The sequence below is a fragment of the Anser brachyrhynchus genome (genome assembly GCF_964034855.1).
Source record: "Anser brachyrhynchus genome assembly, chromosome: 1".
NCBI classification, from domain to species: domain Eukaryota; kingdom Metazoa; phylum Chordata; class Aves; order Anseriformes; family Anatidae; genus Anser; species Anser brachyrhynchus.
In genome coordinates this window covers 55,118,016-55,131,958 of record NC_137694.1, presented here as the reverse complement: position 1 = coordinate 55,131,958, position 13,943 = coordinate 55,118,016, and the positions used below count along the sequence as shown (strand labels likewise).

The following is a 13,943-nucleotide window of genomic DNA, read 5'->3' as shown; positions in this document are numbered from 1 at the left end:
ATGCAAATTCACCTTCCCAAAAGGGGCGAGGCTCCACAGAAATCCCCTCCCCGGTGGGAAAGCCGAAATCCCCCCTCAAACTGACCACGGTCACTAAACCACTGCTCGGACCCACGCAGCTCCCTGAAGGCCTGCGACACCCTTGGGTGCTGTCAGTCCCAGTCCCGGCTGCCCGCCCGCCCGCTGCTGAGGGAGCGCCGCGGGCCCGCCGCTAATGGCCGGACCGCCCTGAGGGCGGCGCGCGGGCTCCTGACAGGACCGGGGCTGCCCACTCCTCACCGCCCCCCCCCCCCCCCCCCCCCCCCCCGCACCGAAATACGTTTGAAATACAGTTCATTTTTGTCCTAAAGCGTGTTATCTTCTAAAATTTACCGACTGCTGTGTTTGTCATCGCGGGGGAATGTTGTATTACCCTTATTTTATGGCTGGCTTCGCAACACAAAGCGGTGGTGGGTTTGAGGGCGGTCAGTTTGATGCAGCGCAGTGGCTGCCCTACACACGTCCCGCTACACCACGCGTTTTTGGGTTGGGTGGCCGAAGCCCGTCCGAGGGCATCCACTTCTGAAAGCTGGAAGAGAAGTGACTTGCCTGAAGTCAGAAGATAAGAAAATGAGATTGAGTCATGTACATGATGATCTGTCATTTTAAAAGGATGGGGAAAGTGCATTTTAGGACATAAACACTTCCAGCGGCATGCAGTCCCATCTCCTTGGAGATCCTTTTTGAAAAGCGAATGGCCTGTTTTAATTCAGCTGTGTGGAAATGAGCTGTCAGTGCAGCCCCATGCTCAGGAGGAGCTGGTGGCATCCCGGGGTCAGTGCCCTTGGTTTGTTGGACTTTCAAGTGTTGTGAGGGATGAGAACACTGCCTCTTCACATGTGTTTCAAGGCACTTTGAAAATTTCCATGCCTTCTGTCTGTGGGAGGTGAAGAATACATCCAGTGTCTCCAGTGTTAGCCAAAGCAGGACACTGACCAAGCAAACAAAAACATCACAGCCCCTTACCACCATCAGCACGCTGCAGAAGTGCCTGCATGGCCAGTGCTTGAAAAATCAAGCCATTTATGTAAGTACTTAGATTCTAATTCTGGGTGCCTAAGGCTCTCTCTGTAGAGAGGAACTGGCTGGCACAGCTTTTGAAAACTGCATTATTCTGCAAGAGCTATTCCAGAAGAGCACTTAGGGAGGCAGTCCTTTGGCCTAAAGATGAATTCCTTCACAAAGTATGCTTTTACTCCAGGACAGAGTGCACACGCAGAGGGTAATCTTTCTGGCACTGCTGAACAGCTCTGCAACAGCTAATGCATGAGGAAACAACCTGCCCTCCATTATTCCTCTTCTTAGAAAAGCCGATGAATGCACAGAATGTGAAGATCATTTTCCATCCCAAAGTACAACTTCGGATAACCAGTTACACCCTACATCTTCAAAGCACCGTGTGATCACTAGCTGCTCGCTTGGCTCCCAGCAGATGCTGTGCAATGACCCCGCGCATTCTGTCACTTTACACAGCAGGCGAGTGACAAGGTGTACTCGTCCCTACCCCTGCCTTTGCTGTGCAGCTCCAGCTGCAGCTCGGGCTGTGGCGAGGAGACACACCACTGCCGTCTGCATTTCCTCTCAAGTGAGATTGTCCCAGCTCAGACGAGGCATGACCCGAGTCAAACCACTGCCATAAAATATGCTAAGTATTCAGCTGACTTTGCCATCCACACAAAACATTTTAATCCATGGTAACAGGAGGGAAATCATGTGGTTCTTCTGTTGTTTGCTTCTGGTTTTTATTTAGGTTTGTATAGATCAAATGGACTAGAGTCAAATATATAAACTAATGCCTCCTCTGAACTTTCAAGCTGGCAGTATGCCTGTTCCTAATCAGGACAGAATTATCTGATATCTGGCCTTCCAGAATTTAACACATGAAGATTCAGCCTTCAAGAGCGCACATTTATGTTTGAATTGTTTTGGAAAAACTGTGCCTTGTGGTTTCCATAGGAATATGTTTCACTTACAGTTTGTTTGAGACTAAAACATTCCTGTGGCACACCTGGAGTTTCAGAACGGCAGAATGCTCCTGGGCAAAGACGCAGCAATTTCTTCAGATTCTTCAGCTCTCCTATCTCTAGCAGCTTTTGTGGTTTTTTTTTTTGTTTGTTTGTTTCCTGTAAAGTTGAAAATAAATGGGAGATTTATGTAAAGGAAACAATTTTGTCTATGTTTTCTTTCTCTATGGTCAAGACCAAGATGAACTGCTAAAGCTGGATGTACAATAGTTCTTGGGATAGGATTGACAAGATATCAGATCAGCCAAGCTTCATAGACCAGACTGGAGATCCAAGATGGTTACACTGTTAAATGGAGATACCTGGAAGGAACAGAGATGGTACTGCGGAACTAGGTGATGTCCAAGTCTTTAGAACTTTAGACAAGGCCTTGACAAAATACTCAACACCACGCTGTTGGGACTGATCTGGAATTAATAAAGTCATAAATTTTGCTATCATTAATTTACCTTGAGTTGATCATTAAGGATATGGTATAAAATTAAAGATCTCTTCTACATATCAGGATGTCCAGTCCAGACTTGGTTCAGCATCAAAACTCTAGAGGAAATGATGAATTAGATGGTTGTGTCCATTGATATTAAAGAGATGCCAGTTGAAGTCAGGACCACAACAGGCTGGCTACGACTGGAAAAGAAAAGATGCCAAAGAGAACTTATTAATATCAAAAAAACAGATGAGATTACTCAAGCACAGTTATTTTTCTGAGTGAAAAAGAAATAATCCATAAGTACGTAAACTATACAAATACAGTAAGCGACAGCAGTCCAACCACCATAAGCTTCATTTTCTTTGTGATAATTTTAATAGATGATTGTGAAATAAGTAATTATTTATGTATAACAAAGGATGTTATGAAAAGAATACAAAATGCAGACTCTAATAAACAAGGCCACTTTTAAGCTTTGCAAAACCTAAACCCAGTTAACAGCCTTTCTGGAGACATGCATCAATATATCATTGGCAGAGTCCATCAAGAAGATAAAGGATGTAAGAAAGCCTTTCCTTTTTGAGAATGCACATTCTCAAGATTAAAAAAAGCAAACCAGTAACGGACAACACCAAGGCTGAAAGGGACATCAAGGATAGTCTATTACAAAGCAGAATCAACTAAATTGGCAGATGTTTGCTTGCCTGGAGAGGCTGTGGATTTTCTTTGACCAGAGGTTTGTTTTTTGCTTGTTTGTTTGAGAAAGAACCAGACAATTTCAGTGCTTGACTATTCTTGCCATTACCCTTGAACTCCGCTATTCACTTAATAATGCAATTTTGTTTGTAAAAATGTGCAATATTCTTTGAGCTAACTCCTAGTTTTAAAGGTCAAATAACTGTGACTAACTCTCGCATTCTCATGTCTTCTACCACAAAAGAGACAAAATCCCAGCACAGCCAGTTCTAAAATAATTGCCCAGACCTGCTGCATTACCTGGGCTTGCTCTTACCTGCTCAGCCCTTCTGGGGCTAAAGCATTGTAACCACGTAGTTCTGTAATACAGTATTGCCATTCCCAGTTTTATGGTGAATTTGCAAGGCCTCAGGAGCAAGGCTTGTCGGGCTTGCTTTCTGTGAACTTCTGGTGACCCTTTTGTAACTTTGTTTTACTTGGTTAGCTGGGACAGCAGTTTCCATAATTGACCAGGTGTCTATGGCTAATTTGTTTTGCTTCTGCTTATCTGTGTTGTACAGCCACCAATTTATAAAAATAGCAGTAACAAGCAGTTATTATGTAGAATGAGAGATTTACAGCTAGCACAATGATGTAGTGTAGAAAAATACAGGCCTGATGTGATAGCAGAGGCCTTGAGAATTGCAGACAAGATGGGATGCAAAGGAGTACAGGCAAGTGATGATAAGAGGCAGGGCACAGGCTTGGCATTGGAGAATTGGTGGCTATAAACAGTTCAGTCATCAGCTATAAACAGCTCAGTGATCAGCCAAAGAAATGCAGGCCTGGAGCTGGACAAAACTGGTTTGGGTAGTAACAAAGAAATAGTATCTAACATACATAATATGCACCACGCGTAGCAAAATCAGATGTAACATGAAACCACCGACATGAACATCATATTCCTCCCAGTGAAGGACTCCAGATGTGACAACTCTCTGCAACATTCCCCACATGCACCAGAATGAAGCCACCAACCTTACAACCCACAGGAGCAGTGGAAGAGGGAGTGAAATACAAGGAAAAGGGATAGAAACCAAGAAGTGTGTTACAATTTTATAGAAGGACTGTAACTGCATTATTGTTCTTTCTGTAAGTTACAGCTGGATCAATAAACATTAGACTCTTAAGATTTCAATTATACTAGCAATAAATTCTTGGCTTTGCATTATATGTAAGATTTACTTCCTCTTTGTCCATAAACGAGATTCTGAGCATAGCAGTGTGTGTCACTAATTAGTGGCTGACATACCCACTTCTAAATTTCACTGGTGTCTGATAAATTAGGAGAAGCTCAAGGACTGCCTCAGCTAACAAGCAGACCAGTACCGAAACAGACATGGATTAAGCACTCATCCTGGTTGCAGCTAAAATTCAGTCTTTTAAAATCTATCACTGAACACATATCTAATTTTGCTAACATATTAAAATAAATAACTGAATAAATAAAATAAAATTGTAGCATTGAAAAAAACAGCCTTTTTCATTTTTAACAAAATAATTTGTCTTATGAGGAGGGCTGCTGCTGTGACCTTCTGCAATTTATCAATTTCAGAGTGAAATTCTGCACAAAATCTTTGTTACAAGGAACAAAATGCAGTTGCGGAAATATGCAACTCTGAATCATGAAATGACTACTTTGGGAGATACAGGCCTTTTTTTACACTGGGAGAGCTTTCTAAATAGCTTTTGCAAATTCCAAAATAACTGCTCTTGACTAACTCCACACATGGAGATTTTTGTTCTGGAGTAAGTGCACGTTGTTCTACTTTAGCTTAATCAACTTTATGATAAACAGGAAGAACAGGCTAATTATGGAATAAGACTGCCTACATATGTAGCTAAGTGGGAAGGGTAATTGCAAGCACTTACCTACATCTCTGGTCATTTGCGTTAACCTCTAAGGTCAGATTAACTTTACAACTGCTTTCCTTATCCTACTTTTATTTCCTATGAAATCTTTACGAGTCTTCAAAGTCACTGACAATGCTACTGACAAGCTTGCATTTCTAATTAATGTTCAGTCACAGGCCTGGTTCAAGTCTATGGGTGAATCATCTTCATTTCACTCAAGTAAAATGGCAGAACTGACTCAATATTCATCAAAAGTCACCTGAAAGAGTGAACAAGAGAATTGCTCACGGATGGGTCTACCATGCAGCAGGACACAGGGCAGTGTGTGTATTCTTGACACCAAAGAAATTCTGACTCCTAATACAAACAAGCTGGAAGTACTGCAAATATTGTCTTAACTGTTATGGCCAAAAAAGTCGATGCTTCTCTAACTTATTCATACATCAGCATTGAAAATTAATCTACATTAGACACAAAATAAAGCAGCTTAATCCACCGAACACAGAAGAGCAGAGTTTTTCAGTGCTACGGCTAAAAAAAGTATAATTTATGGAATGTTTTTTCCTTTAATATATCCCAGCTCACAGAAGCCGAGTGCTTCTGTTGTCAAGCAAGTTGAATAATGACTTTGAGTACACTGCTCTGTTTTGTACTGAGGGCAGCATTTTCATTGGCATGGTTCAGAAACAAGAATGTATTTAATGTGCAGCTAATAAAACAAGTTTGATTTCCAGGTTACACAAGAATTCACCGGTCACATCAAGAAATGACGTTTTACAAGAAAGACATTTTTAAATTCACGCTTGGAAGAGGTTCAGCACTGGTATTAGAGACATTTCTTCTTAAAAAAAATACAAAAAACAGAACACCCCACAAGCTTTGAAGAACTTCAACTTTTGAAAAACAAATGATTTTCACAGTGTTTCTAGTGTTTCTTCATACTTGATGAGTCTGGAAAAGTTAAGGCTTTCTAGCTCAGCTTCTCAGTTGGCAGCAGCTTTTCTTTTAAACCAGCCATACTGCAGAACTAGATGTGCTCTTCTTTTGGCCAGTTTTCTACTCTTGGCTTTGCTGCTGCTTCTGCAAGTGAGTTTGTATGTAAACCACAGAGAAAAACAATCTTGCTCCATTTGTATTCCATATGTTTGCCAGGCTAGTGGCCAGAAGAGATCATGAGCAGTTTCTTTTCAAATTCTAAAACGTGGATAGGCATTGACTGCCTCATCACAGTTATTTTCAGCTTAGAATAACATTTAGAACTCTCAGAACAATTGTAGCCAGCTTAAAATGCTGTGCTTCCTTGTTTTTGCTATACATAAAGACTTAATTTGAAGTGATGGCCCAGCCAATAATTATCTTCAGTCTTGCACCGTTAAACTTCAGTGATTGATTAACCTGATTATTCTTGTTTTATCCCTTGCTCCAGTTTCCTTGGATTATCATGGATTCTTTGCCAGCCTTACTGGAAGTGTGTCTGTTTCTTAAACACTTCTTCTGTCTATACCTCAAAGTAAGTTTTCATGCCCCCCTCCTCTGGTGCTTGGTCTGAATTGATGATTAGAAGTGGCATGTAATAGTCTCTGAAACTCAGTACAGGTGCACAACTCCCACTAAGTTCGATATGTTCACAGTACAGCAAACTGGAGATAAGAAGCTGATGAGAATAACAACCATCTTCCATCCCAGGCATTTGTGAGGACAATGACTGAGTGACCTTGAAGGAACTCTATCGAAAGTAAAAGCATCTGCAAATCGACTCAGGAGACTGAACTGCCCAGGCAGAGGACTTTTATGAGGACTTTTATGGAGGAAGTTATGTATATTTGATAGAAAAAAAGATAGGGAAGGAAATTCCAGACACTGTTGGAATAAATATGCAGTATATCGTTCATCACCAAACACCGTATTAAAATTCCTAAAGAGCAAATGCTGGAGGAAGCCTACTGAGAAGGACAAAAATGCTACAGAATCCTGAACTATCATAATTGCGAGACTAGAAACATAACAAAGCACTAGGCTTTGGAAGTTGCATCTGTCAGTAGTTTGAACACAACAAAGGCTGTTTAAAATCTCTTAGAGGACCTGCATCCAGACAAAGGAAGAAAGTCCTCTCACCCATTCTTCTCAGGATGACGGAAGGTTCTAACAGGGAACAGGGAAGGGACCTTACTGGGTTAGGGACAGAATCTGTGGAGATAAACTGACAAAAAAGCAACACTAAAAATTGCAAAGCAATCCCACTTCCGTACTCCCTGTATGCGAGCAACTGCCCTTAAGGATCTTTCTGTATTTGCATGGCATATGTGGATGCCAACAAAGAAGATGAGCTATGGCAGCAGGAGCAAGAAAAATTCACTCAACCAACCACAACATCTTCCATCCTTCTCCAAACACTTTAACACCTCTCTAGGACGACGTGCTATTTTTAGCCTTCTAGTTTTCAGCATATGTTGAGACTGCTTCCAAACACTTTCTTTCTGATCATTTTCCAGCTCTGCATCTTGGGTCTGGAGGTCTGAAATAAATACCGAGTCTGGATTGCCCTCATTTAGCAGGTGCCAGTGGACCCAATGCCTAAGAAAGTATTTGCACTAATTAGACACACACAAGAGGATATACATGCAAGCAGCTCCGATGGGTTCCAGCTACCTAGGATTGACAAACACATACATATGTACATGTACACGCACCCTCCTGCTTCTCATATGGGGAGGACATGTTACACCAGGTCAAAGACATTCAGAGCAACAAGACTGCAGAGTCTTAGTAAAATAAAATATGTTTTACCTTTTCATCCCAGTTCTATGCCTGGAAAAGTCACTGTTTCATACTTTCCTTGTTTGGACTTAGAGGACTTTGCTTCCAAGTTATGATGAGGTTGGTATTTGCTAGAAGCTTGTCCACATCATAGTTCCTTCAAGAAAAAAAAAACGGGCAGAAGAAAAGTTTGAGTCATTTACCACATTGGTAGGAATAATGCCTTAATTTTCATATATTCTCTTTAAAGAGCCTAGCTCATCCACAAGTGAGACATAACTGTTTCTAGGGTGAAATACAGCATCCACTTGTGCTGGCAACACCACGTTGCAGTCATGTGAAGAGGAATAAAAACATCCTCTCCTGCTGAAACTGCTAGAGAAATTTCAGGGTGGTAGAAGGCAATTATAGGCTTGGAAAATAGCTGTGACACCAGGATAATGCCTCCATCTAGTAAAAAATAACTGATTAAATTATACCATAAATGCCTAACATTGCTGAAGTCAGCTGTCTCTAACAGAAGCAAATTTGGAGATAGCCTCCCTCGAGATTTATTGAGTCCATAAATTCCTTTAACAAAATTAATAAAGCACAACACGCTCATCTTCTCCGTTTCAATTTGCAGGTCTCGGAAGAAAAGTGGCACTAGCATCACATCGTTACTGTATTCCTCTGAGTCAGTTTAATAAGCAAATTAATCCCTTCCAAATATCCATGCCCTGTGCAGTTACTCAGTGAAATGCGTTTCCCCCTTGCTGCTCCACAATGACAAAGCAGTGTGGGTGAGAGGTCTTCTCCTAACACTCTGTAATGGCAGGACCCTGGCTGTGGCGAGACAAATTGACACGTTGGCAGCGTGGAGTTCACTCCGATGATAGTTAAATATACACAAAGGGTTTCCAAAGAATAAAAGTGACCTAGAGCCTGGCATAATTGCTGTAACAGTGCATGTTACAAGAACAAAAAAATACACTAAACTATGTGCTTGGTCAAGAGAAACAGAAGTTGTTGCTTCCACTTGCTGGCAGGCAGGACAACACAAACGTTCATTACGAAAATATGTAGAAATCAGCAAGATGCAAGCTGAGTAAATTCTGTGTGCTGTGCTGAGAGTAAGCGTCCTCTGCGATAGCACTGAATATAAAAGAAAATGCCTGACATACTTTATTTTGGACTTTAAGGAGAATAACTTGATCTCTTGCCAGCTTTTTTTCTAAGGGGTTGGATTTAACAAAATGAGCAGACCTTAAGACTGATCACCCATTTCCTTTCCACTTCTTCAGTGTGCAATACAGGAAAAGTAAAAAAGTTTATAAATATACACATTCTTAAATCCAATTTAAGAACAATATAGTTCAATGTATTTCCAAAGCATCTCTAGAGAAATAAATGGCTGTCAGTACCAACTCTGAATGCTCTCATTGGCTTCTGTATCAGGTTCAGCATTTCCAGCCTCCTATTCAATGCAGCCTCTGTCTACATTTACCACTGCCATTCCTTCCACTGCTCACACTTTTTTCCATGCTACTTTGCCCAAACAGCCTTCTCTTACTTTTCTCCTTCTGCCTTACTTTATTTGCTCTCTATGCTTACAACTTTTCCCTTCTTTGTGCGACAAATAACCATCTTTCATTTCTTCTAAAACACTATAACAAAAACATGACTGATAATAACAATGAATTTCTGTTAGAAATTTGCTATTCTGTGTCCAAGCACAGTGGGAATGTTCTTGCATTATTCCATCATACAAGTAATTCAGGTCCCAAGATTTCAAAACAATTAAATCAGAAACTCCTAATTAAACAGCCAAAACCTAATTGCCAGGCACCTGCATTAGCTGCAAAATAAATGGTTATTATGGAATATTTTTGAGAACATAGCTACCTAATAGTCACCTAGTAGGTGACTAAATATCAAATCAGGATATTTGTTTCGGAACCCACAATCTTTTTTTTTTTTTTTTTTACACCAACTTGATCATCCTTATTTGCAACCTGTTGAACACTGGCTCACCTGTCTCAAATTCAGTTACAAGCTTTCCAGTGTCCTGCACAAGGCTTGGCATACTGACATGACTCCCAACAACAAGTTATCGCCACCAATTCTTTGATCTTGGAACTGAAGTAGCACATTACTTCACCAGTGGATGAATGAATGTATTGTGGAAACAGCCTGCCTGCTGACCTGTGACAATTTAGCTTTCTCTTGGACTGACAAGATTTAAACCTTCAGGGACTCATTTTCACCTGCTTTTATTTCCAAAATGAATCAAATTACATAGACACGTGAGCTAGGAACAAGTACCTAAGTACAACAACCCCTCCCTCACAATGTTAAATATGAGATTCTTCAAAATATTGAAGCACTTGGTGCATAAGTCAAAACTGAGAATTGTTTTTCCCATGTCACATTCTTTGCTTACTTCTTTTCAGAAGGAAATATCTACTGTATTTTGGCTGCAGAGCGCAACAGAGACAATGAGCGCTGCCTGTGGAAGGCTGACCTGTGATGAGAATCCCTAGACAACCAGCGAAGAAGAAAAGGTGCTGTGGGACATGTGATTCAAATTAGTAAGACCAAACTTAGAAAAGAAGAAAACTCTTGAGGACTTTAGGGAATCCTTTCTTAATGGTTACAAAAAAAATTCTTTTTCACATCATCTGACAGACAAATTGATCAAAAACAAAAAGAAACAAACCTGTCAGTAATAGGAACAAGACGCAGAAGTCAGCAATGGATTCTTTCAAAGAAAGCCTTAGCTTCTGTGACGCATCCACTTGGTGGTTACATGTCTTTGCAAACATTACATTACATTCTTGCAGGGAGTGCTTATTAGTCTTCTTTGGACTGCTCGTCATCTTGAAGGAATGTGGGGAAAGGAAGGAGAATGAGAAACAGTTCATCAGTTTTGAATCCAAGACTCAGAAACAAGTTTATGCAGAGAGCACCCTCCACAATGTCTATTTTGCTTGGACATGCAACGCAACCATCATTTTCATTTTGGATGCTACATTCACAATTTGTATTTTCAGGGTTCTTCCCCCTGTGAATCAACAAAGATCCTGCTTTCCCACTAGAAAACACAGCAGTACCATCCAGCTATTTATGACAGCTGTTGAGCTGTCAAGAATACCTCATGTGGTCCTAGTAGGTCTCACATTTGCATCCCTTGCTACCCCAGAGAATGATGCAAAATTAAAAAAAAAAGTAAAGCAGATCTCCCATTTAGTGCTGAACGTACTATAGTACCTGGCCTTCACAGGTATCTTAGAAATAGATTCTAAATATTTTGGATATCTCTAAATAGCTTTTACCCCACGCTAGTTCAGGCTTTCTGTGAGCAGTCATATGCATTCCCCAAAACCTGGAAAGCTCCTTCAACTACATACAAGCTTACAGCAGACACCAGGTACGGAAAGGACTTTTTGGGCCACACAGTCCATTCTCATGGTACTGTAGACACCACATAACATAAACCCTTCATTATCTCTAATTTTGCTTTTGCTAAAAGGCAGTCCACAGATTCTTTTTAACAAAAAGAATCAGAGTAAGACCTGCAGGCCAAGGGATCCTGGGGAGAAAAATGACCACCCAGTTTGGACGCTAAACTTCTAGGGACTAGTGAGAACTGGTTACCTCAGTGTTCTTACTACTTTCCTCTGTCTTTGGTGACAGCAGATTGTTCGTCTTGATTTTCTCTGCTTCCAAATGGGAACAGTCCCAGTCAGTGTAGCTCTTGGCATCGCCAGTGTGCCTAGGTGGAGAGAAAGAAGGAATAGTGAAAGAACACAGAGAAAAGAAAATACTTGTTACTTTTCTATACGGTGTGCTAAACATACTAAGCTTCACATTATCCCATGATGCAGTATCACTTAGACAAAGCACAGCTGATGTCCATCTAAGACATGAGAAAAAAATAAGCTTAGAAGGGGATTTAGAACGCAGGCCCTGCTCACCCTCCTTTGTAAACAAGAGAGTAGATCAACCCAAAGGCCTAACATCTTGTCACCAGCCACTGCCAGTTGTGGAGGGTTACCACAGAGCGTAAGAAACAGACCAAGATCCTTTCCCTGGTATGGTTTCTTCCCTGAATCCAGTATCAGGATTCCATAGACAGGAGGCTTAATGTCTCATGATTTCCTGGAGAGGAAATCTAAAGTGATTCACAGAAACGGATGACTGTGAAAGCAAGACACAATGAGAATGAGAATGAGAAGAAAGACAGGGAAGCAAGCAAGGAGTAGCCAGGTAGAACAGTTTGGCAAGAATGGTTGAGCAATCACTTGAAAGCCTCTTCAGAGGCCTGGGAAATTTCTATACAACATCATGACCTTATATCCACTTTTTCTGTTTCTAGAGCAGAGGATACATGTTGTACACGTTAGTACATATAAGAAAGGCCTACATAAATAAACGTAAAGTTGTATGTGCGAATTCAGGGAAGGAGGGCAAAGATGGAGACTGAAAGACAAGGGATAGCTCAATTTCCAGCTTCCAGCTTGCTTAAGCTGCCTTTCCTGACAGGAACAAAGCCACTCTCACCTATCCATTATGAAATTACACTGAAAAGCTGTGTCTTGAATTCTTCAGTACTGAAACATGATCTTGGGAAACCAGAACTGAAGCAGATACACAAGGCTCAACTCAGCAATGAAGGGAAAACCTAGGGTTTAAGGAAAGAAAAATGACAAATCCATGTAGTTTTTATTTAAGAGATCACTGTCAGACTGTTCTTTTGAATGACAAACTCTATACTTCTGCCAGAGGAATAACTGAAGCCTTGAATAGCCAGCTCAAGTATCAATACGCTGTTATCAGTATCAGAGTTCACTAGCTCAGAGAAACCTTCGATTGTACTATCTGCATGACCTGAAAGCATACGCGCTCTTTATTTTGGATTAAGTAACAACCAAAGTTTCAATTGATTCAGAGCCTATAATTAAATAGAACTGTCATATTTAGCAAAAGAAGGATTAAAACATTTCTCCCTCTCCTTTTTTTTTTTTTTTAAGGAAGGTGATGTTAGCAAGGGAGAACAATCAGACAGTTTGCTAATGCATATATTTAGAACCTTCAGGAGACAGTAAAAGCCCTCTGTGAGAAGAAGAAGAAAATGAAGAACCCAGGAATAAGTAACCACCTCAAAGAGAAGGCAGGTGTGAGTTAGGTGAAGGTATATTCTTTGGGTGAGAGAGAGAGGGCAGAAATGAGTGACTAGAAATCAAAACAGTGCTTTTCCCTCATTTGATTATTTTGCTTTATAAAACTTTATTATCCAGAAGACAAAGGCATGAACTTTCCTGGTTATCACTTGGTAATTTAATTTAAGGGTAACACCCATTACACCTCCATGTCTTCAAAAGTCACAGTACAACGGATGATTGTATATTAGGATCCCTGTAAGAATCAATTAATAGATGCCTACACATCACTGTGAAAGTCTCTCTAGGATAAGTATTAGTTCCAGACTGCTCCTGTGATGATGGATTTCTGCATCTCATTTTACTTTCTGTTTTCTCTGCCTAGCTGTACACATTTTAGTGAGGGCCTCCTGGTGGTGAAAACTGTGACAGTCAAAGAGGAGGAAAGTGTAGTTTGCAGTGAGGTGAAACAGCTGTCCTCTTATCTCTTGAGCTGACTATAACGAAAAGAGAAACAGAAAAAGAGTTGTTTGCTTCACCAATAAAATATAGGTGAGATACATATTCTGATATCTATGATGCTAGAAGAAAGGACTTAATTAACTGCAGAACACTGAGGTGAAAAATTACCTCACTGCTGAAGAAATTAATTGGGCATGAAATTAATTTCATTATGCAAAAAAAAAAAAAAGCATAGGTTTTACACTCAGTCTCATTTAGCCCACTAGTGAATGTAGCAAGCTTCAAGCAACAATAATTAAAATGAATGTTCTCTTTGACATCGGAATAAGCCTAGAGTGTCTGAGTTCACCAGTCAGTGGAGTTTCTCTCTAATTGTTGATATAACAAAACAAAAATACTGCAGCGTATATGAAAAAAAAGGCAAGAGAAACACTATGGAGTTAAAAGTCTCTCAGATCATCTAAGCTGTATTGATTGCATCAATTCTGTATTGATTGCAAC

The 13,943-nt window shown here is 40.5% G+C and overlaps 1 protein-coding gene across 1 annotated transcript in view; it reads right to left on the bottom strand.

Annotated features, from left to right (window-relative positions):
• DMC1 (DNA meiotic recombinase 1) overlaps positions 1–13,943 on the bottom strand; it is a 28,568-nt gene that overhangs the window by 13,054 nt on the left and 1,571 nt on the right. Inside the window, exons 2-8 of the mRNA XM_080582727.1 lie at positions 11,476–11,593; positions 10,538–10,697; positions 7,870–7,996; positions 5,101–5,341; positions 3,506–4,206; positions 2,513–2,690; positions 413–2,162 (exon numbers count right to left, since the gene is read on the bottom strand). The gene's annotated coding sequence lies outside the window, so the exon portion shown is untranslated. The remainder of the gene's footprint in view (positions 1–412; positions 2,163–2,512; positions 2,691–3,505; positions 4,207–5,100; positions 5,342–7,869; positions 7,997–10,537; positions 10,698–11,475; positions 11,594–13,943) is intronic.